General features: G+C 34.8%; 1 protein-coding gene across 1 annotated transcript in view; it reads left to right on the top strand.

The window, feature by feature from the left end:
• Positions 1-21,639, top strand: part of CACNA1C_1 (Voltage-dependent L-type calcium channel subunit alpha-1C) — a 168,608-nt gene that overhangs the window by 123,897 nt on the left and 23,072 nt on the right. Inside the window, exons 35-39 of the mRNA XM_051212767.1 lie at positions 11,130-11,242; positions 14,933-14,962; positions 17,106-17,228; positions 19,527-19,862; positions 21,220-21,395. The gene's annotated coding sequence lies outside the window, so the exon portion shown is untranslated. The remainder of the gene's footprint in view (positions 1-11,129; positions 11,243-14,932; positions 14,963-17,105; positions 17,229-19,526; positions 19,863-21,219; positions 21,396-21,639) is intronic.

Below are 21,639 nucleotides of genomic sequence, written 5' to 3'. Positions count from 1 at the left end.
CAAGCCAAATAATACCAAGTGAATGTTTATTTAAACTATAGAATATTTGTGCAACATTTGTATCTAGTTTTCAACAATTCGTTTGAATATTGTTATTTTCTGAAATTTCATTTGGTTGTTGACTATCTTCTTGCCCTTCACTTCTGACCTCTAAAGTATTCTGTATAAGATGTACTTTTTGACCTTCAGGAACTGTTCTCTTCGCTTATAAATAATCTTTTGAGTAGCATTCACCGTATCAGCTTTTATGTATAAAGTGTAAGTAGTGAATTACATCTGATTCATTCAGTTCTACAAACATTTTATTTCTTGTTTTGTTTATATATTCAAGTTTACATATGAACCTATGGCTTATTGCTTTAATATATTCCCTAATCGTTAATCTTTACCAAATTTTTTTTGTAATTACTTGATTAATTCAAGCTTTATCATTAAGTCAATGTGTTCATTAATGGAAACGAACTTTAAGATAATCTACTATAAGAAAATAAGTAATTAAAATTTCAATGTCAGAAGGGTTTCTGTGGATATTATAGTAATTTCAATAGTTGAGATCATGAGTCAATTGAAGTTAGACCAACATGAAAAACCTGGAATCACTGGACGGCGGTTTCGTCTTATTGAGGCACTCCTCAGCAGTGCTCATCCATGATTCTCGCCTCACGATATTCGAACCCAGAACCTACCAGTCTCCTACCAGTCTTAACTACTAAACCACTAAGCTGGCCTGAATCCAACGGCGCTAATGTCCAACTTCAACCAATCCATGAAACTGATCAACACTGCTGAAGAGTCCCATAATAGGATGAGATAACCGTCCGGTGCTTCCAGGTTTTCCTTTGTGGCCTAACTTTAATTGACTGATGATCTCAATTATCAAAATTGAAATTATCTACAAACTTGTTTATGCTATTGTGATTATTTCTATTTCAAGTTATAACAAATAATAATTGAGATAGTTGCTTAAAGTGTAAAATAATACCTGATTCTTTGTTAGAAGGGTAACGTGTGTATGTAAAATATTACAACTATGTGATCATTCATTATGAACGTGAATAAAATGTATCTTTGTTTCTTTGAAGATTCCGGAAACAATCTATGAGCTTATGATGTAACCTTTCGTTAGTATTAATTCGATCGATTAACTTTGTAATAAAGTATTCAAGTTTCACTTGAATATTAGTATTTAATGAGAAGAGATTAAACCGATGTAAACCAAGGTACTGTGAAACTCTACCTTATCATTTTATCATCAAAACTTATCCAAATGTATAAGAGATGTTCGGGTTTTTTTTTGTTTTGTTTTTCATTTCCCTCCTAATTTGTCATTTTACTTGTTGAACATTTGAATATTTCCACTTCGTTCTTTTTTGACTATTATTATTAATTTCAATGTTTGAGATAATGAGTTCATCGAAGCTAGATGAGACCATCATGAAAAACCTGAAAGCATTGTGTTGATGACCATTTCATTCTATTACCATCTAACTTCAATTAATTCATAATCTCAACTATTGAATTGATTATAATATCCATAAATATACCCCTATTCTGATATTTTTAATTTCTTAGAATATATTATCAAAATAATAATAGTGTAAAAGGGCGTATACTAAGGGTTATTGAAGCCTTAGCCATACGAAAATTCAAACCCCCTTTTGTGTGTTCAAAAACAGTTTGTTCTTATCTTAAACCTACCCCTTGTAATATTGACTTATTATCCAGAGTGATTAGGTTTTGAATTGTGTTCACATCATTATCCTTATCTCCCCTTACCCAACTTTCAGTCTAGTTGATCTTTTATATCTATATATAAATACTCTTAACAAATATATTATGTGTGATCAGATTGTTCGAAATGTATTACGCTAATATATCGTCACATAGTTCTGATAATCTTTATCTTCTTATTACATTATCAAAATAATAATGATTTCAGAATGGGTTTTGTTGAGATTTTTAGAAATTTTACCGGTTGAAATCATGAGTCAATTGAAGCTAGACCACCATAGAAAACCTGTAAAGCACTGGATGGCGGCTTCGTCCTATTTAAGGATTCCTCAGTAGTGCGCATCCATGATCCCGCACCCCGTAGGAGTCAAACTCAGGACCTACTAGTTTCGCGCACGAGCACTCAACCATTAGACCACTGAGCCGGCACCAGGATGAAGCGGCTGTCCACCGCTTCAACCAGTGAAATCATGATTTCAATTAGTTTATTAGTTCATTCAGCATGAAATCCTATATGTATATATGTATATATTAATGTGTTAGTGAATTCATATAATGAAAAACATATCTACAAAATGTACTATCATTTATAGTAGTTTGTTTAAGTTCTTTATATATTTCATACAATGAATGTATTTTTCCTATAATATAAAATATATAATGTTGGTTACTATGCATGACGTAATCTATTTTTTTAAATTTTTATTTCTTTTTTTTGATTTTTTTTTTCATTCCGTATCGAACGTTTTATCAGTTCACAACTATATTGATATAATTTCATTAAACCATTATATTTACTTAAATTTATTCTATTTGTGTTTAGTGTGCATGTGAAAAAAAAGAAGAAAAAAAATGTATATCTCGTAGTTCTTTTTTTTTTAAAAAAAAATCGCGTGGTAACTAAAAAAATAAACAAAAAAATATGAAAAATACTATAATCAGGTATTTTTTAATGATTTCTATAGATATATGGATACTTAATTTTTTATAATCAAGCATAAATTCACTTGGTATGATTTACTTGAATCTTCCCATTGATGTATAAGACTGCAATTGACCAGTCTATTGTTGACATACTATGTGGATCGCCTTGATATTACATTGAGTCACCAGATTTTTAAGCAAAAGATGGATAGTGGCTAACAGTGGAATTCAGTTTGACGCACGTTTTCTCCTATTTGAGACTTGTCAGTTGGATGTACCTGCACTTCAGAGTTGATATTCACTCTGGAACTCGAACCTAATACCGTTCACTTTAAACGCTATCGTGTTATTCACTTAGTTACTGAGTCGTGAATCAAGCATAAGTATTGTTAAAAAGACTATATAAAACTAGTTTGCTTCATGAAGAACTGTATAATTAGTGTGGCGGTAAATAAATCCACAAAATCAATAGCTCTGTAAGTCTTTGACATTTGATGCTGACCACATTAGTTTTAATGGACTCACCTAGCTGAAGGTGCTCGGTCATGCATTCGCACTAGATTATGATTGGGAATGTCGTGCTCAACTTCTCCTGCAACTGTTAATCAGTTTAGATCAGTGACTTAATATATTAATAGCCTATCAAATATATTTTCGAACTTCTTCGCTTCTGACTTTTGATTTCATTGGGTGAGCACATTTCGATTATAAAAGATGTTAATGGTTAAGGTGTTGTTAAACTCCGAATACTTGTGGCATCTTCACTAGTATCTGATCAAATTTATTGGCTACTCTTTACATGAAGTGAGATTTTCAATATACAGATTATTTCGTTTAAAACATGTTGGTCTTTCTAAAAATAAAACAATAGGATTGCAACTTAAAAAAAACACTATTATCCATGTGACGGATCCCAATAATTTAAAAATGTCCGGCACTTTAACCGGATTAATGGATATAGAGGATATACTTAGGGGTGTTGGAAAACCCTGATTCCAGCTTCCTGAAGGAACAAATGGCGTATGAACCAATCTCCAGTCACCGGCTACCATAGGACTGCATCTCATAACGTTACGCCACTGTCTTATAAGTCAGATCGTTAGGTCAAAGGCTCCGGGTGTGGCCTCCTACGAAAATCACATGCTTCGGTCTGGGCACCCAGACAGTATCACGGCCGTCACACAAATCAAGTAACTTGTTTGGCATATACATGTATTCGGCTCCCCTTTGTACCAATATTTATGTGTTCAAATAAATATATAAACAAATAAATAAATTTAAGAATGAACTTAGATTTTGGAGCAATTTTAATTGTTGAAATAACATTTTATAGGTAGTTCCATGTTTTTGTTTTCCTTATAACGAACAATAGTTTTAAGGATTATACTTTTATATTAACCATTTACTAGATCATAAGAGAGAGTTTAGTTTCATTGAATCAATTGAAGATTATATGCTTGTAATTGTTTAAAGTTGATATTAAGAATATGTAATAAATGTTAACAATTGAGATCATGAGTCAATTGAAGCTAGACCACAATGGAAAACCTGGAAGCACTGGACGGCCACTTCGTCCTATTGTGGGACCCTTTAACAGTGCACACCCACGACCGCGTCTCGCGGGATCCGAACTCAGGCGCTATCAGTCTCGCACCAGGCGCTTAACCAACTAGACCACTAAGTCGGCCGGCATCCAACTGTGTTAATGTCTAACTTCAGCTTATCCACGAAATTGAGTGACACATTCACCACTGTCATCAGTAAGTTATTATCTCACAACTGACCCAGTTGAACTCCACTGGTCACTGCTCCTCACTAGAGCTCCAGGAAAAACCTCTTGAAGTCAGTCACTAGTGAGCATATGTTGATTCGTATCAAAAGGGGGTTTTATGGAGATTGTAGTAATTTTAAACAGTTGAGATCATGAGACAAATTTATTTGTTTCCAAGACTTAACTAAATGAATTACATAATATAGTAACTATATATTTCATAGTTTTAATAATTTAATAGTTATGATGTAATAATTGATTTGTTTTATAAACTATCGAATATTAAAAATGCATGTAATGTTCCCACGCTCTCCCCCCCCTCTCTCTTTTTTTTGTTTGTTCATAAATCAATTCATTTTGAATATATGCTTTTATTTATCAATTATTTGTATACCTTATTTCAAGTGAATTCAATAGATGAATACAATTTGATTGATTAATAAATAATATTATAATAGTTACTATGGTGTAATGCAGTGAATATATCGTCAATGTTTTATGTTTACTAACTCTTTACACACACAGCAAAAAACAAAAACTTGAATCGTTTGGTTTACATATCCATTTAATATAAATGGCATATTTACTAATCATAATAATAGTGTGCTTTTGCATAGTAGCTTAACGTTTTTCAAGCGTAAATACCGATTGATGTTAGGTTTTCAATGGTAGTCTTATATCAATCGGTTCATGATCTTAATAAATAAAAAAATCTGTTATTATTTATAGTATTCTAGTCTAATTGATTTACTGAGTATATGTACATGTAAAACAACACCAATTGAATTCAAACTTCATCCCAGTGTAAAAGCTAGTGGATATTAGGACTTAATAGCTAAGTGGATAACGCAATAGCATTTGGAGCGAACGGTATTGATTTCGAGTCCCAGATACATTCAGTTATCGAGTCCCAAATAGAACGATTCCACCACTATCCATCTTTGCTTATAATGCTTGTGAATTAATGCTGTATCAAGGCAATCCGCACAGGATACACATATACCATAAAAGAGATCGATCAGTTGCATTCCTAAATAACAATGGAAAGATATAAATAAAGCAATACCAAGTGGATTTATATTGTTACCAATTGAATTACTATTGAGATTAATTAAAAATTAATCTTATTCAATTGACAATTTTACTTAAACTACTTTGTTTCCGAATATCAAAAGAATGTTCTAATTGTGATTACCGAAATTGTAGTTACTTATTTACTCCTGTTACTCCTAATGGAGCATGGGCCGCAGACCAGCATTCTCCATCCCATTCTGTCTTGGGCCTTCTTTTCTAGTTCCATCCAATTCTTGTTCATTCGTCTCATGTTTATTTCCATTTCCCGGCGTAATGTGTTCATTGGTCTTCCTCTTTTCCTTTGGCCTTGAGGATTCCATGTGGGGGGCTGTCTTGTGACGCAGTTGGGTGTTTTCCTCAATGTGTGTCCTATCCACTACCAGCGCTTCTTTCTAATTTCTTTCTCCGCTGGGATCTGGTTTGTTCTCTCCCACAGCAGGTTGTTGCTAATAGTGTCCGGCCAACGGATCCGAAGTATTTTGCGTAGACAACTGTTAATAAACACTTGTATTTTCTGAATGATGACTTTCGTAGTTCTCCAGGCTTCCGCCCTATACAGTAGAACTGTCTTGACATTTGTATTGAAAATCCTGACCTTCGTGTTGGTTGACAGTAGCTTTGAGTCCCAGATGTTTCTCAGTTGTAAATATGCTGCTCTTGCTTTGCCGATCCGCGCCTTCATATCTGCATCAGATCCACCGTAATCATCAATGATGCTACCCAGATATGTAAAGGTTTTTGCATCTTCCAAATCTTCCCCGTCAATTTTGATTGGATTGTTGCATGCTGTGTTGTATCGGAGAATCCTGCTTTTCCCTTCGTGTATATTGAGATGTACTGCTGCTGAGGCTGCTGCTACACTGGTCATCTTCCCCTGCATTTGTTGTTGCGTTTGGGATAGAAGGACCAGATCATCTGCGAAGTCTAGATCGTCCAACTACATCCTAGATGTCGATTGTATCCCGTGTTTCCTTTTAGATGTTGACGTCTTCATGATCCAGTCGATCACCAGGAGAAAGAGAAAAGGTGAGAGTAAGCAACCTTGCCTGACACCGGTCTTTACTTCGAACGACTTAGTGAACTCTCCTCCATGCTCGATTTTGCAGTTTAACTAATCATATGAATTCTGTATGATATTGACTATCTTCTGAGGCACGCCGTAGTGTCGAAGAAGCTTCCATAGTGTTGTTCTGTCCACGCTGTCAAATGTTTTTTCGTAGTCAATGAAGTTGATGTAGAGTGATGAATTCCATTCAATTGATTGTTCCACAATGATCCGTAGAGTTGCGATTCGGTCTGTACAGGATCTATCCTTACGGAATCCTGCCTGTTGATCACGAAGTTGGGCGTCTACGGAGTCCTTCATCCTGTTTAACAATACCCTGTTGAAGACTTTTACTGGTATTGAGAGGAGAGTGATGCCTCTATAGTTATCACAGTTGCTGAGATAGTCTTTCTTCGGTATTTTGATCAGAAGTCCTTCTTTCCAGTCTGTTGGTACTTGTTCCTCATCCCAAATCTTATCGAAGAGAATGTGAATTATCCTTGCACTTGCCGCTACGTCTGCTTTTAGTGCCTCTGCTGGAATGTTGTCCGGTCCTACTGCTTTGCCACTCTTGATTTACCTGATGGCCATGCTGATCTCTTCAATTATTGGTGGGCCAACATCGATTGGCAGGTTCGTGAATGCTGCTTCGATGTTGGGTGGGTTCAGTGGAGCTGGTCGATTCAAGAGTTCTTTGAAGTGTTCTACCCACCTGTTTTGTTGTTCTTCAATGTTGGTGATTACCTCGCCTTCCTTAATTTTCACTGGTCGTTCTGGTTTGCGGCGATTTCCGGAGAGTTTCTTTGTTATGTCATACAATTGTCTCATGTTTCATTCTCTTGCAGCCTTTTCTGCCGCCGTTGCTAAATCTTCCACATGTTTACGTTTGTCGTTTCTAATGCTCCTCTTCACTTGTTTGTTTACTTCCGTGTATTCAGCTTGTGCCTTGGCTTTTTCCGCCCTTGTTCGGCTGGTATTGATTGCTGCTTTTTGTTCCTCCTTTCTTGAATCTTATCCAGTGTATCAACAGTGATCCATTCCTTGTGATGGTGCTTCTTGTGACCCAGGACCTTATGACATGTTGAAGTGATTGCTTCTTTGATCCCCTTCCAGTTGCTCTCCACAGTAGTTCCTTCTCCATTGAGTAGATCATGAAAGGCCTGGAACTTGTTGCTGAGGACTATCTTGAATTTGTTGAGTTTGTTAGTATCCTCAAGAAAGGCCGTATTGAACATTTGTGATATTTTCCGCCCCGTTGTCCAGTGTTTCTTGAGTTTCAACTTCATCTGGGCGACCAGCAAGTGATGATCTGATGCTATATCAGCTCCTCTCTTGGTTCTCACGTCCTCTATAGTCCTCCTGAACTTTATGTTGATGCAAATATGGTCGATTTGGTTTTGTGTAGAGTGATCCGGTGAAGTCCATGTGGTTTTGTGTATGCGTTTATGTGGGAATATGGTGCCGCCTATGACCAGCTTATTAAAGGGACATAGATTTGCAAATCTCTCACCATTTTCGTTTCTTTCTCCAAGTCCGTGTCGTCCCATGATGTCTTCGTACCCAGTGTTGTCCGTTCCAACCTTGGCATTGAAATCTCCCATCAGAATGGTCAGGTCCTTTGTTGGACACTTCTCGATGATTGACTGCAGCCTATTGTAGAATTGATCTTTAGCGTCTTCATTGTAGTCGTTGGTAGGCGCATAGCATTGGATGATGTTCATTGAAATCCCCGCTTTCCCCAGGATCTCATGACTAACAGAGTCTAACTTAACCTTAAGGTCAAGAACTACAATTTCTATCGGACATCGAAAAGTACAGTTATGTTCTAGAACATCATGAAAGGTGAATATTTGATCTACAAATCCACATTCAAGTCTGTAAATGTTCAGGTTTTTCGGGTTCGGTCTTTACGAGCTTCAATTAGATGTCGAAGTATTGTTGAGGCTAATTTTTAAGACAATATATCAGTTGAAGCGATTCCTTTATGAGCATCACTAAAGGAGTTTTGTCCCATATTATGGACTAGGACTTTCAACAATCCAAACAAATCAGTCGGGATATTGTCTAGTTCTCAGATTTTAGCCATGATTCCAGTTAATGTAGCTGCTAAAAATGTACCACCATACTTATAAACAAAAGTTAATCCACCAGGCCCTCTCGACTCTACTCTTGCTTAAGATTGCCTAAAGTCTTTCCAACGTCACTAAAGCTTGGAGAAATTTGATTAATTCGCCATTCATGTTGCTTGTAGATATGGGATGACTTAACTGTGTCTGAAGACTTGTTGAACTGTTCTTCAAAGTGTTTTGCCCATCTGTTCAATCTCCTGGATTAAGAGTGAATAACAGTTCTATCTCTTTCCGAGATAGTCACACCAACAACTTCCTTTTTAATACTTGTTTCCTTGATAAGTTTTAACAGTTGTCTACTGTTACCTATCGCTGCTGCCTTTTCCATCTCTTCTGTTTTCGCTACCCATCACAGCTCACGATCATTGAATTGGCTTCTCATCAGTCTGTGTTTTCATTACCTCCTTTCCTCATTATATTCTCAGCTAGATGGGATAAATTCCCAATCATCTGTCAGTTCAGTAGACACCAATCAAATTCACTGATTTTTCTTGACATTTTATTTTAAGTTACCGGTAGGTATTATTGCTGTTTCTACAACTTTTCAAATATCATGTCAAACGATCTTGAGGTGAATATCACTTGTATGGTTGACTAATCCTTTCTCTCAAGTTGTTCTTGAAATATATTCTTAACTTTATCATCACTATATGAAATATCTGTAAGTACATAAAATGCAATCATAAAGATGTGTGTCACACCAGCTGTTAGCAAGTTGAAACACTTGAATTTTGCAAGACTCTATAATAAAATTTTATACATATCTCACAATATATGGTTACAATGATCTTCCTTATCTTGTATGATTAGAGATATCCGTATTCAGGGTTTACATGACATATAGTTCTTCATTTAGACTAAATGCTTTTTATCTAAATAAACAAGATTGACTTCATATTCTATATCCTCAGTTCCATCTGGTTGCATTCCATCAACATCAGATCGATTCATCCAATAGTTTAATTAACCCTGAGAATCTTCACTATCATTTTCTTTAAACTTAACAATATTTATATTCCCTTAACAATTTAGAAACTTCATTTTTCCCTACATATATTTTGAAGAAAACATTTCACTTGTTTTTTAATGAATCTCAACATAATACTAGCTGGATCCTCAGTTTAATTTTCAGTAAGGCTCATTCGTATTGCCGTATTTTGATGATGTTTTAGTTGAACAACATTTTCTTTTTGTCAGTATAGGAGTTGTAAAGATTGATAAGTTTCGATTGAGATCATGAACCGATTGATGTTAGAACACCATTGAAAACCTGAAAGAACTGGACGGCCGTTTCGTGCTATTACGGGACTCCTCAGCAGTGCGCATCCACGATCCCGCTTAAGGGATTCGAACCCAGGGCCTTCAGTCTCGCTCGTGGACGCTTAACCTACTGGACCACATATCAGTAAAAATAACTAGCTGATTAGTATATTTCATGGTTTTTCTCATGATTTATACTACTCACTAATGTTATAATAGCACCATAAAACAGATTCAAATAGTCTACTTATAATCTATTCATGTTTATTATTAATACAAACTGGAATTTTAGAACAAACAATTTAGTCCTACTACTAATAAGTAGTAACAACCTGTGTAATATACTTTCAAAAGCTTCTGTTTAATTGTTTTCAGTTACTCATTGTTATATGTGATAATTGTCATTTCAAATCAATTAGTATCACTGTTCTTATACCCCCTACCTTATTGATCGAATTTGTCTATTACTAGGGAATATCATAGTTTAACATTACAATAACTAAGTAATTTATACGTTCTTACCATGAAATATCTACTTGTTATTCATAATTGTAGTAAACCAAAAAGGCATAAATTGACATTTTTGTATATTTTGTATTTAAAACAATGTAAACACGTTCACTTGGTATTGTTTGCTTGAATCTTCCCATTGATATTTGACACTATAATTCATCAGTCTCTTATTGATATATGTACATCCTGTGCGGATTGCCTCAATATATAGCCTTAAGTCAAGCATTTTAAGCAAAGATTGATAGTGCCTAACAGTGGAATCCAGAACATGCATTTCGTACTATTTAAAACTCGTCAGTTGGATGTACTTGTATCTCAAAGTTGATGTTTACTCTGGGACTCGAACCGAATACCGTTCGCTCTAAACACCATCGCGTTATCCACTTAGCTATCGAGTCCTAAATAGCAAAGTGAAGATACAAGTAGAGTAAAACGAAGTTAATTTAAACTTCATCTCATTACATAAGCAAGTGACTATCAGGACTCAGTAGTTAAGACGATAACACGATGGCATTTGAAACGAACGGTGCTAGGTTCAAGTCCCAGAGTGAACATCAACTCTGGGGCAGTCATACATTACGATATAATCCATCATAGTGTCATTCTTCCACCTTATAAACTAATCTATATTTATGGTCATTCTTTTTTTTTTCTTTATTTTGTACTTATTCAATGTATATAGGAAATAATGATGTAACAGTTGGTAAATTTTATGCAACTTTTTTAATACAAGAATGGTTTCGTAGATGGAAACAAAAAAAAGCTGAAGAACAAAAAGCTTTATTACATGGACAAGTAACCAAATATTAACTTACTAATTTTTTCTTGAATTTTTTTATTCACTATATTGATTACATTTCATTGAATAATCATTAACTAGACTTGTATTTGATCACAGATGTCTTAGAAATATTGTTCGATTCTGCTAGGATCACCAGCTAAGTAATAGTGAGGTTAGATGCCAGGGTATTAGGGAATGATTATAGATCAGTTAATGAAGTTGTGAATTCTCATTGACTGAGATGGTTAGACCACGTGTTACATATGCCTGAACACCGATCGCCACGACGTGCAATGCTGACTAGTGTTGGAGATGAACGGAAGAAAGTTAGCAGTGGCCAAAGCAAAACGTGACATCAGTGCTTGAAGACACTAACCTCTAGTCTGAGCCATGTTGGTAGATTCAGACTACTTGGTTGGGGTCCACGTGACTATCGTAACTAATGGTTGGAGACTCTTGGTGACATTGGTCAGAATCGATCACAATGGCGTACGTAGGTGTATACAATCTCTGTCTACCCTTGAACTATGAGATTAAGATTGCTTCATATCTTTCTTTCTACGAACTAAGTCTTTCTTTCTGTACTATATCCTTATATGCAATCTTTCTTTTATACATTACCACCACTGAATTAACTACTTTTATGAATCCGGTGTTCATCTTGTTGTGGTGATGAGGTATGGAAACTTTGACGGATGCATATATATGCCTGATTCTACTTTGTAGCTAATTGACTGAAAATAATATTTTCCTTACAGTTTTGACTCATCAATCATGGAGTTATTCGATTAAATAGTAAAGTGTAATGTCTTTGATAAAATGAACTGAATTATGTTACGACAAACAAAGACTTACATTGTTTAAACTGGTTGATGTTTTATTTTCAACAAGATTTTTCTTTACAATATGAAATTGCTTACACCATGCTTAACCCTCCTCTTTTACCCAGACTTGGTATGGGCAGTAACTCTAGTATTTATTTCAAACAAATGCTAGTTTTAATCAAAATGAATTCTAATGTTAATAAGCTTAATTTAGAATGTTAGATTTGTTCAGCTAGTTAGTTAATTAAAAAGAAAACATTCAGTCACTACCTTGATGATATTGTATATGATTCTGATTGATCATATGACTATCTTCTCTTTATCCTGAATATTATCTATTGAAGCAAGAATCAATGTCGTTTGTTGATATTCATCCTAAAATAAACTAACTATAACACTTAGATCAGAATTTATCACAAATCTTCATTAGTTGCTATTTATCTCCATAGTTTTCGTTGTTTCATGTTACAGTGTTCAAGAGTTAGGTGATATTATTTGGATTACTCAGTGGTCTAGTTGGTTAAGCGCCTGACGCGAGACCGATAGGTCCTCGGTTCGAATCCCGCGAGGCGGGGTTGTGGATGCGCACTGCTGAGGAGTCCTACAATATGACGAAACGGCCGTCTGGTGCCTCCAGGTTCTCTGGCCCCCAAATGCCCTGGTACAGCCCAGAGTGGGGAGAGTACGCTCTCCCTCTCGAAATCCTCTCACATGGCCACGCGTATATAGCCTCTGCCAGGGAAGTCCTACTTACTGCCATGCCCTGGCGGGGGTGTTCTTTACGAAATTGAGAGGACGAAAAGCGAACGTTTAGCGCTTTATTCGGTTTGGTGGACACGGAGAGTCCACCTAGATAAGTTGGAAAACCATGATTTAGAACCAATGGTGCACATGGGCTCCAGTATCCTAAAGGAACAAATTGCGTATGAACCAGTGGTTGGTCACCGGCTACCATGGGACTGCATCTTCTCACAATGATCCACTGCCTTGTGGGTCAGACCTTCAGATCGAACGCTTCGTGTGTGGCCTCCTAAGAAGACCACCTGTTTCGGTTTGGTCACCCGAGCAATATCACAGCCTTCACACATATCGAATGAGATTTGTGTGGCGCATATGTATTTGATGCCTCCTTGAACCAATATCTATGTGTTAAAATAAAATAAAAAATCTTGATCAAAGTAGTAATGACAGGAGTTTTATTCACATCATAACAATCGTTTCTATATCGTTTGCCTTATTTGACATGAAATCACAAGTAAAAATGAAGAGAATTCAAAGAACAAAACATTTTCTTTTCGATGAGATTTCAAATATCTAGAGGTGATTAAACAATGATCACAGAGTTCATAAAGAATAGGAGGATGAAAATAATTTACCGGTCAGAAATATGATAAATAATTGTTTACTTGATAGATACAGTAAAAAAATGAATAACCGAATCGTCATGATAATTGAATAATATTCATTGTGAGTTATAGGAATAATTGAATTGGATTAAAATCGTGAATTGTTCCAGTTGAAACCATCATCAAAAACTCTGGATGCACTAGATGACTATTCCGTTTCGGTATATGACTCTTTTGCAATGCTCATCTAAGACTGTACATCCGGTAATCGGTCAGTCACTCAGTCAGCTACAAAGTAGAATCAGGCATATATATGCATCCGTCAAAGTTTCCATACCTCATCACCACAACAAGATGAACACCGGATTCATAAAAGTAGTTAATTCAGTGGTGGTAATGTATAAAAGAAAGATTGCATATAAGGATATAGTACAGAAAGAAAGACTTAGTTCGTAGAAAGAAAGATATGAAGCAATCTTAATCTCATAGTTCAAGGGTAGACAGAGATTGTATACACCTACGTACGCCATTGTGATCGATTCTGACCAATGTCACCAAGAGTCTCCAACCATTAGTTACGATAGTCACGTGGACCCCAACCAAGTAGTCTGAATCTACCAACATGGCTCAGACTAGAGGTTAGTGTCTTCAAGGACTGATGCCACGTTTTGCTTTGGCCGCACCTAATTCTCTAATCGAACTCATGACCATCAGTTTCTCGCATATACAGAAATCATGAGAAGTTGTGATGATCTTTCCTTCATACCTGTCAAGTGAACAATTATCTATGAAATAGTAACCGGTAAATTATTTTCATTCTCTTATTTTTTATCATTGTGCGGTCTCCTTGGAATCTCCTTGGAAATCACAAATCACTTCATGATGAAATTTCTTGTATCTTTCTATAGACTTGTATATTTATCAAACAATTATAATTATGACAGTACAACTAAAATAAATGATTTCAATTAAAGAAAGGATTTTGCGGATATTATAGTAATTTAATAATCGAATTCATGAATCAATCAAAGCTAGCCCACCATGGAAAACCTGGAAGCACTGTACTCCTCAGCAGTGTTCATTCACGATCCCGCTCGCGGGATTCGAAACCACAGCCCTCATTCTCACGCACGAAGGCTTAACTTCTGGACCACTGAATTGGCATCCAACGGTGTTAATGTCTAACTTCAACCAATCCGCGAAATTGCGCGACCATCTTCCCGCGAGCGGGATCGTGAAAGCGCACTGCTGAGGATTCGTCCCACAATAGGATGAAACGGCCGTCCAGTTCTTTCAAATTTTCAATGGTGGTTTAACATCAATCGGTTCATGATCTCAATCAATAACTTATTAATCTCCACAACCCTATACTGATGTTGTTTTATAATCTGATACACAGTTATTTTGAAGTATACTTACTGATTAATATTAGTAAAAAATGATTGAATTATATAATTTCCCTTATTTATTGCTAATAAGTTAAATTTTTAAAACATCCATTGTAATGTTTTTTTTATTCATTATTTTGTTCTAGGGGAAAAGACATTCAATCATGCCATTCAAAGTAAGCTTGTGCCGATGATTTGTTCAGAACAAATGTTATATATATACTTTTATGTATTAACTAGTAGCTAAATCCTTATGACCGTTTACAAACACATAAATTACATATGTCCTAGTTAGTTTCTTTATACCATTAGGTTAAACGCTTATAGATTATCCGAATATATGACTATACAGTAAGTCATCATAAGGAGAAATGAATAGTGGCTAGCGTTTCGTTCTGTTTGGAACCCATCAGCTTGATGTTAGTTGATGTTGACTTCGAGACTAGAACCCGGTACTGTTTACTTCAAACCCCATCGCGTTATCCACTTAGCTGCTGAATACAGATAACTACTTACTTGTGCAACAAGTATAAGATTTAATAGATGAAATGTGGCTGGCAGCGGATTCTAGGAGGTGTGCTTCGTCATGTTTGAAACTTATCAATTGGATATACTTTGATTTTTGAAAACCAAAAGCTATTCTTCTTGAAACAAATTACTCTGAAGAATATTCTGTTACGTCTATCTGAGGCAACAAACCATTTCAAACTGAATTATATTTTGCAACTTTGACTTAATTAAAATTATAAAAAGCTACCTATGGGTAACTTCTAGTTAACTAGGAAGTTATGTAACACAAATTGATTATTCATTACTTGGTCATAATTACTTTATTGATATCATCATTAAACATTAATTATGAGTAGTTTGCCCGTCATTCATGAACTGCACAATTCATTACAACGTAATAAAACGAATCAAATAAAGATAGAAGAACAAAATATGATCATTTATGTGTTGGGAAATAATGATTTTTTTAGTTTATATGGAGGTAAAATATGACATAAACGACATATTTGTGATTAAATTTATAAAACTTTTAAGATTTCCGTGAATCCCCTAACAGTAACAGTGATTATGTGCTTAAAATCTAACATTTGGATCTTTAATGAGAAGCCGTGACTAGTGCAGACTAACCGTGTTGAGTGTTGAACAATTATCCACCACATGCAATGGATGAAGGTTGCTCCATATTGTGTTTTGATTGAAGTTAAACAATAACTGCATTGAATACTGGCTTGAGAATCCAGAGGTTAAGTGTTTACTCAAGATACTGAATGTACTGTGTACAATTGCCGGTTGCATAATCGTAGGTGGACGATACTGAGAATTTCCATATGAGGATGAAACGGTCATCCAATGCTTTTAAGTTTTCAATGGTGGTCTAGCTATGTACACTTCGTAGTTTAAATTGTGAAAAACCTAAAATCTACACAAAAATCCCCTAACACTAGTATTTATGTTCTTAACTTTGTAACCAAGACACTATATGAAGGATTCCAGTATCTTTAGATTGATATCTTTTATTTGGATGATACCCAGACTTCTTTTAGACCTTAGAAACAAAAATATGGATGTTAAAAGGGATGTTTTTGTTAGTATTATAGTAATTTCAATACCTGATATCATGAGTCAATTGAAGTTAGACCACTATGGAAAACCTGGAAGCACTGGACGGCTATTTCGTCCTAATGTAGGACGCCTCAGCAGTACGTACCCACAATCCCACCTCGAGACATTCGAATCCAAGACTTGTCAGTCTCACATGCTAGTGCTTAACCACTAGACCACTGAACCTGTCGACATCCAACGGTGTTAATGTCTAACTTCAACTAATCCACGAAATTGAGCAACACATCCACCATTGTCATCAGTGAGTTATTATCTCACAACACACCCGGTTGAACTTGACTGGTCACGGTTTCTCACTAGAACTCCAGGATATACCTCTTGAATCCAGTCACTAGTGAGCATATGTTCGAATCTCGCGAGTCGAGTTCGTTGATTCGCACTGCTGAGAAGTCCCACAATAGGATGAAAAGACCATCCAGTGCTTTCAGGTTTTCCATGATGTTCTATCTTCAATTGACTTATGATCGTAACTATTGAAATCACAACAGACATTACTCAAATAGATAAAACATAATTATATCCCATATTGAATACTATTCTGGACAACATTTTATTCATTAGTCACTGTCATTGATATTATTATTAGTAGTATCTTACATTTAAAAAAAAAAGAAGGATATAAAATAATTAAATTAGATTTTCATCTTATAATGATGTATAATTCATTTTCTATAATAATATTAATAGAGTTTTGGAAAACCTACAACTAGTTCTCTTGAAACACAAAATACTTCAATGAATATTTTATTACCACCATCTGAAGAAACAAGTAAACGTGGAAGTTCTGGTAGCCTAGGTGATGGTGATACGGTTAGTATTAATATATATATTGAATGTTTATTTTTTATTTAATAAACTAATTATTTTCAATAATTTACAGTTTTGTTTATTTCTTTAAAGAAACTTTGGTGAGATTATAATTTATGAATGAACCAATCAGGTATAAGATAACAGGTACTCGAATTTTAGCGCGTTATTCATTCATTCATTCATCCATTCGGCTAACTCAAGTCTTGGCATTATAGCTGATGTCATTTGGTGATGAAAAATCATAAATCTAATTCCTAATCTTAATCATTAACTGTAAATCATAATTCAAATTTATCACTCTAGTTTATAACCCTCATTTGGTACTGCTTATTATAGGTGTATACTGTCAAAGTCGGTCTAGAGTCCCTCAAATTTCATTCATAAATTATAGTCTCATCTAATTTCCTTTCTGTATTTTCATCCACATTTTATGCATTTTGAATATTTTTGTATGATAAAATTTTATAGGTTTCTAGAATGTTCCTGAAATATACTCTTAGCTAGACTATCATTAAGTAGGACCCTAAGAGGTTTCCTTTCAGTGTCTTTCCTACGTCCAGTAAGAAGAAGGCAAATACGCGCTCGTACTAGAGCATGATCTGAATCTAAGCATGTGCTCTAGAATGAACGACAGTCCTCTATCGAAACCCTCCATCGGTGGCTAATAGCGATGGGATCGATGGACAGAACACTTTAGGGATCATTTCAACTGGTTTTCAGCCACACTTGTGTTTTTCACGATCTCTAGTCAACTTGAATGGAAAGTTAATGTAGGTCCCCCGACCCTTTACGAAGTTGAAAAATCTATAGGAAATCTGAAGCGAGGGATTTGAATCTCTGTGCTAATGTGGTGTAGCAACTTGAACTGATGTACGTACGTACGAAGTTCTGCGTTGTTACTGACTGACTGATTTTCATTTTATAACATTCTCTTTTTTGATAAATGATTAAAGCATTCGGTGAGACTATTATTTATGGACGGAGTTTGAGCGTCGCTAGACTGACCTTGAGAGTGTATCCACCTAATAACTAAGACTAACTGAGGGTTATAAACTAGGGTGAGGAATTCGAATTATGATATACAGTTGATGATTAAGGTTAAAAATTAGATTTAGGGTTTTCATCACGAACCGACATCAGCGACAATGCCGAAACTTCATTTAATCAAATGGATGAATGAATTTTACGCCAAAATGAGAGATCTATTATCTTATAACTGATTGGTTCATCCATAAATTATAGTATCGTCAAGCATTCAGTTATTTAAACCAACTGATTACTGAATAAATTTCATTAAAGTAAATTATAATAATAGTACTAACTGATCATTTATTCTTCAACTATTATGATGATATAACTTTCCAGGTTAATGAACTAAATCCCGCAGGTGGGATCGTAAATTCGCACTGCTGAAACGTCCCATATTAGGATGAAACGGCTATCCAGTGTTTCTGAGTTTTTCATGGTGGTCTAGCTTTAATTGACTCATGAATTCAACTATATAACCAAACTAGTCAAAATCCAGTGATTGGATGTTGTTGTTGTTGTTGTTGTTTTCTTTGATCATAAATGCTACTAAATGACGTTGTTGTGGTTTTATCCTCATTCTTTGACTTTAAAATTCCCACATTTTAGTAAGTAATTTACATTTATTATGTTTTAAGATAATGACTATAAGTTAATTGGCTCATTAAATGATCCCTAAACTACCACAGACCTGTATTTTCTAGCCTTCAATAATCCAACATTATAAAATTAAATTCTTCACAGTATATTACCATGTTAATGTTGATATTCACCATTGATCAATGTAAAGTCAATAACCCTAAAACAAAAAATAGAAAACCTAATTTGTCAGATGATTTACAGTATTAAATCGGGAAGCACTGGTCAGCTGTTTTGTCCTATTGTGGGACTCCTCAGCAGTGCGCAGTCACGATCTTCCCTCGCGAGATTTGAACCCAGGGTCTTCAGTCTCACGCACAAACGCTCAGACTACTAGACCATTCAGCTGACCGGCATCCAACGGTCTTAATATCTAACCTCAACCAATCCACGAAATTGCGCGACGATCTTCCATTGTACTGAAGTAGATACCTGTCTCTACACGATATGCATTAGCTCGTCTGGTTCAGTGCTTCCAGATTTTCAATGGATATCTAACATAATTCGGTTTATAATCTCAGCCAATAACTTACTCATCTCCACAACCCTATACCGATATTTGTCTTTTCACATAAATATTATAAATTCTTTGAGTTTAAAGTTTTCTTTTCATTATATTTTCATACTCTATAGCATCATAGTTTGTTAGACTCAGTAAAAAATGTTATACATCGAGTAGGTAGTTCAAGACGTCATTCAGAAGTTTCACAATGTAATGAACGTGAAAAATTATCACAGCCATACAAACCTTCATTAGAGTCAACGGATAAAAAGCTACCATTAATTTCTAATGATCATTTACAATCAAATCAAACATCAAAATTGAATACATCAAAAGTATTGATTCCTGATTATTTAAATTCTACATCACAAAGAATAATGCTACCAACAATTAGTCAAGGTAGTCATGAAGATGAAGATGTTGATAATGGTGGAATTGGAGGTTTCAATAAAATAATGGAAGGAAATGTATGTATTCATTTTCTTTTTTTTTTGAGTTATAACTTTTATTTATTACTGAATGTTGATTAATCATCTTTGGGGTGTCAAGTATTATTATTATTATTATTGTTGTTGTTGTTAATTTGACCAACTCTATGTTTCGACAATGTAAAAGGTACGAGTTCTTCAAGAAGAAACTAAAATATATTTCTGAAACTTGACACTCCAATGATCAGATAAGATGATTAGTAATAAATAATATGATCTATGTCCTTGAAGACTTTGTCCCTTCTAACTTCTGGTCTGAGCCATGTTGGTAAATGCAGACTACTTGGTTGGGGTCCGCGTGATTATTGTAACCAATGGTTAGAGACTCTGGGTGATATGACTCAGAATCGATCACAATGGCGTACGTAGGTGTATACACTCGCTGTCTTTCCTTAAACCATGAGATTGAAATCACTTCATATCTTTGTTCCTACTAACTAATTCTTTGTTGCTGTACTATATCCTTATATTCAATCTTTCTTTTATATATTACCACCTCTGAATTAACTACTATGAACCCGGTGTTCATCTTACTGTACTAAATAGGTATGGCAACTTGGATCGATGCATATATATGTGCCTGGTCCTACGTTGTAGCTGACTGACTGATTAATTCAATGATGTCTTTAAACAGTGAGAAAGAAATCTTCTTTTTAAAGTACTCAATTCAGAAGATAAATGCATAGGATATTTGAAAACCATCGGTTATTTCATGTTTACTGAAATATTCATATATCAAGTTTATGCCCTGAATTATTATGTTTTTTTTATGAGCCTCTATGAATTCAACTGAACTGATAACATCACTTAATTTTGATTTACGAGATATTTATATATGTAACTTGGATCGGTTCATGATCTCAATGATATTCAATCTTCTCCACAAACTTCTATGCTGATTATAACTACTGTTCTAAATATTGTAAACTCTATTCAAGTAGAAACCTATTAGAAATACCATTCATCATCTTATTCGCAAAGAGTAAACCTATAGTTGTATACTTTAGATAATAAAGAACACTCGAATTCACTTTGTGAATACTGAAGAATGTAATAAACTAAAAAATGTTGTGATTATAATTAGCCCGATTAGATATCACATGATTTATTCGACAATCGAAATACAACTTATTCAATCTTACTACTGTGTTAAATCAATGACTTTAGACTGGTATGAACAGCTTAACGTTTTTATTGGTTCAATCGATACCAGAATGTCAACAATAGATCCCACTATTAGCCACCATCTATCATTGCTGATTAATGAAAGTAATTTGTTCAACTTTTGTTGTTACAATTCTATATTCATTAAACTTTATTGGTATCTTATTAACAGGCTATAAATACAGAGAAGTATAATACAACTAATGACATATATTATTCTGTTCATTCAAATAAAAGAATTGATAATGGATATATAATTGATGATAGTATACCACAGAAACAATATTCAATAAAACCAGCTGATTGGAATAATACTACTTATACGGATAGAAATAATGTGAAAAATCGGTAATTATTGTATTACATTATCATTTTGAATTATTTATTATTTCAACTGATATAGTACTTACTTACTTACTTACTTACGCCGGTTACTCGTAATGGAGCATAGGTCGCCGAGCAGTATTCTCCAACCTACTCACTCTGTCCTGGGCTTTCTTTTCTAGTTCCATTCAATTCTTGTTCTTGTTTTACTCATGTCTATCTCCATTTCTTTGAGTAATGTGTTCTTATTTGGTCTTACTCTCCTCCT

This window comes from Schistosoma haematobium, chromosome 3 (assembly GCF_000699445.3).
Source record: "Schistosoma haematobium chromosome 3, whole genome shotgun sequence".
Classification (NCBI taxonomy): Eukaryota; Metazoa; Platyhelminthes; class Trematoda; order Strigeidida; family Schistosomatidae; genus Schistosoma; species Schistosoma haematobium.
The sequence above is the reverse complement of the archived record's forward strand: the minus strand, read 5'-3'. Positions and strand labels throughout refer to the sequence as shown.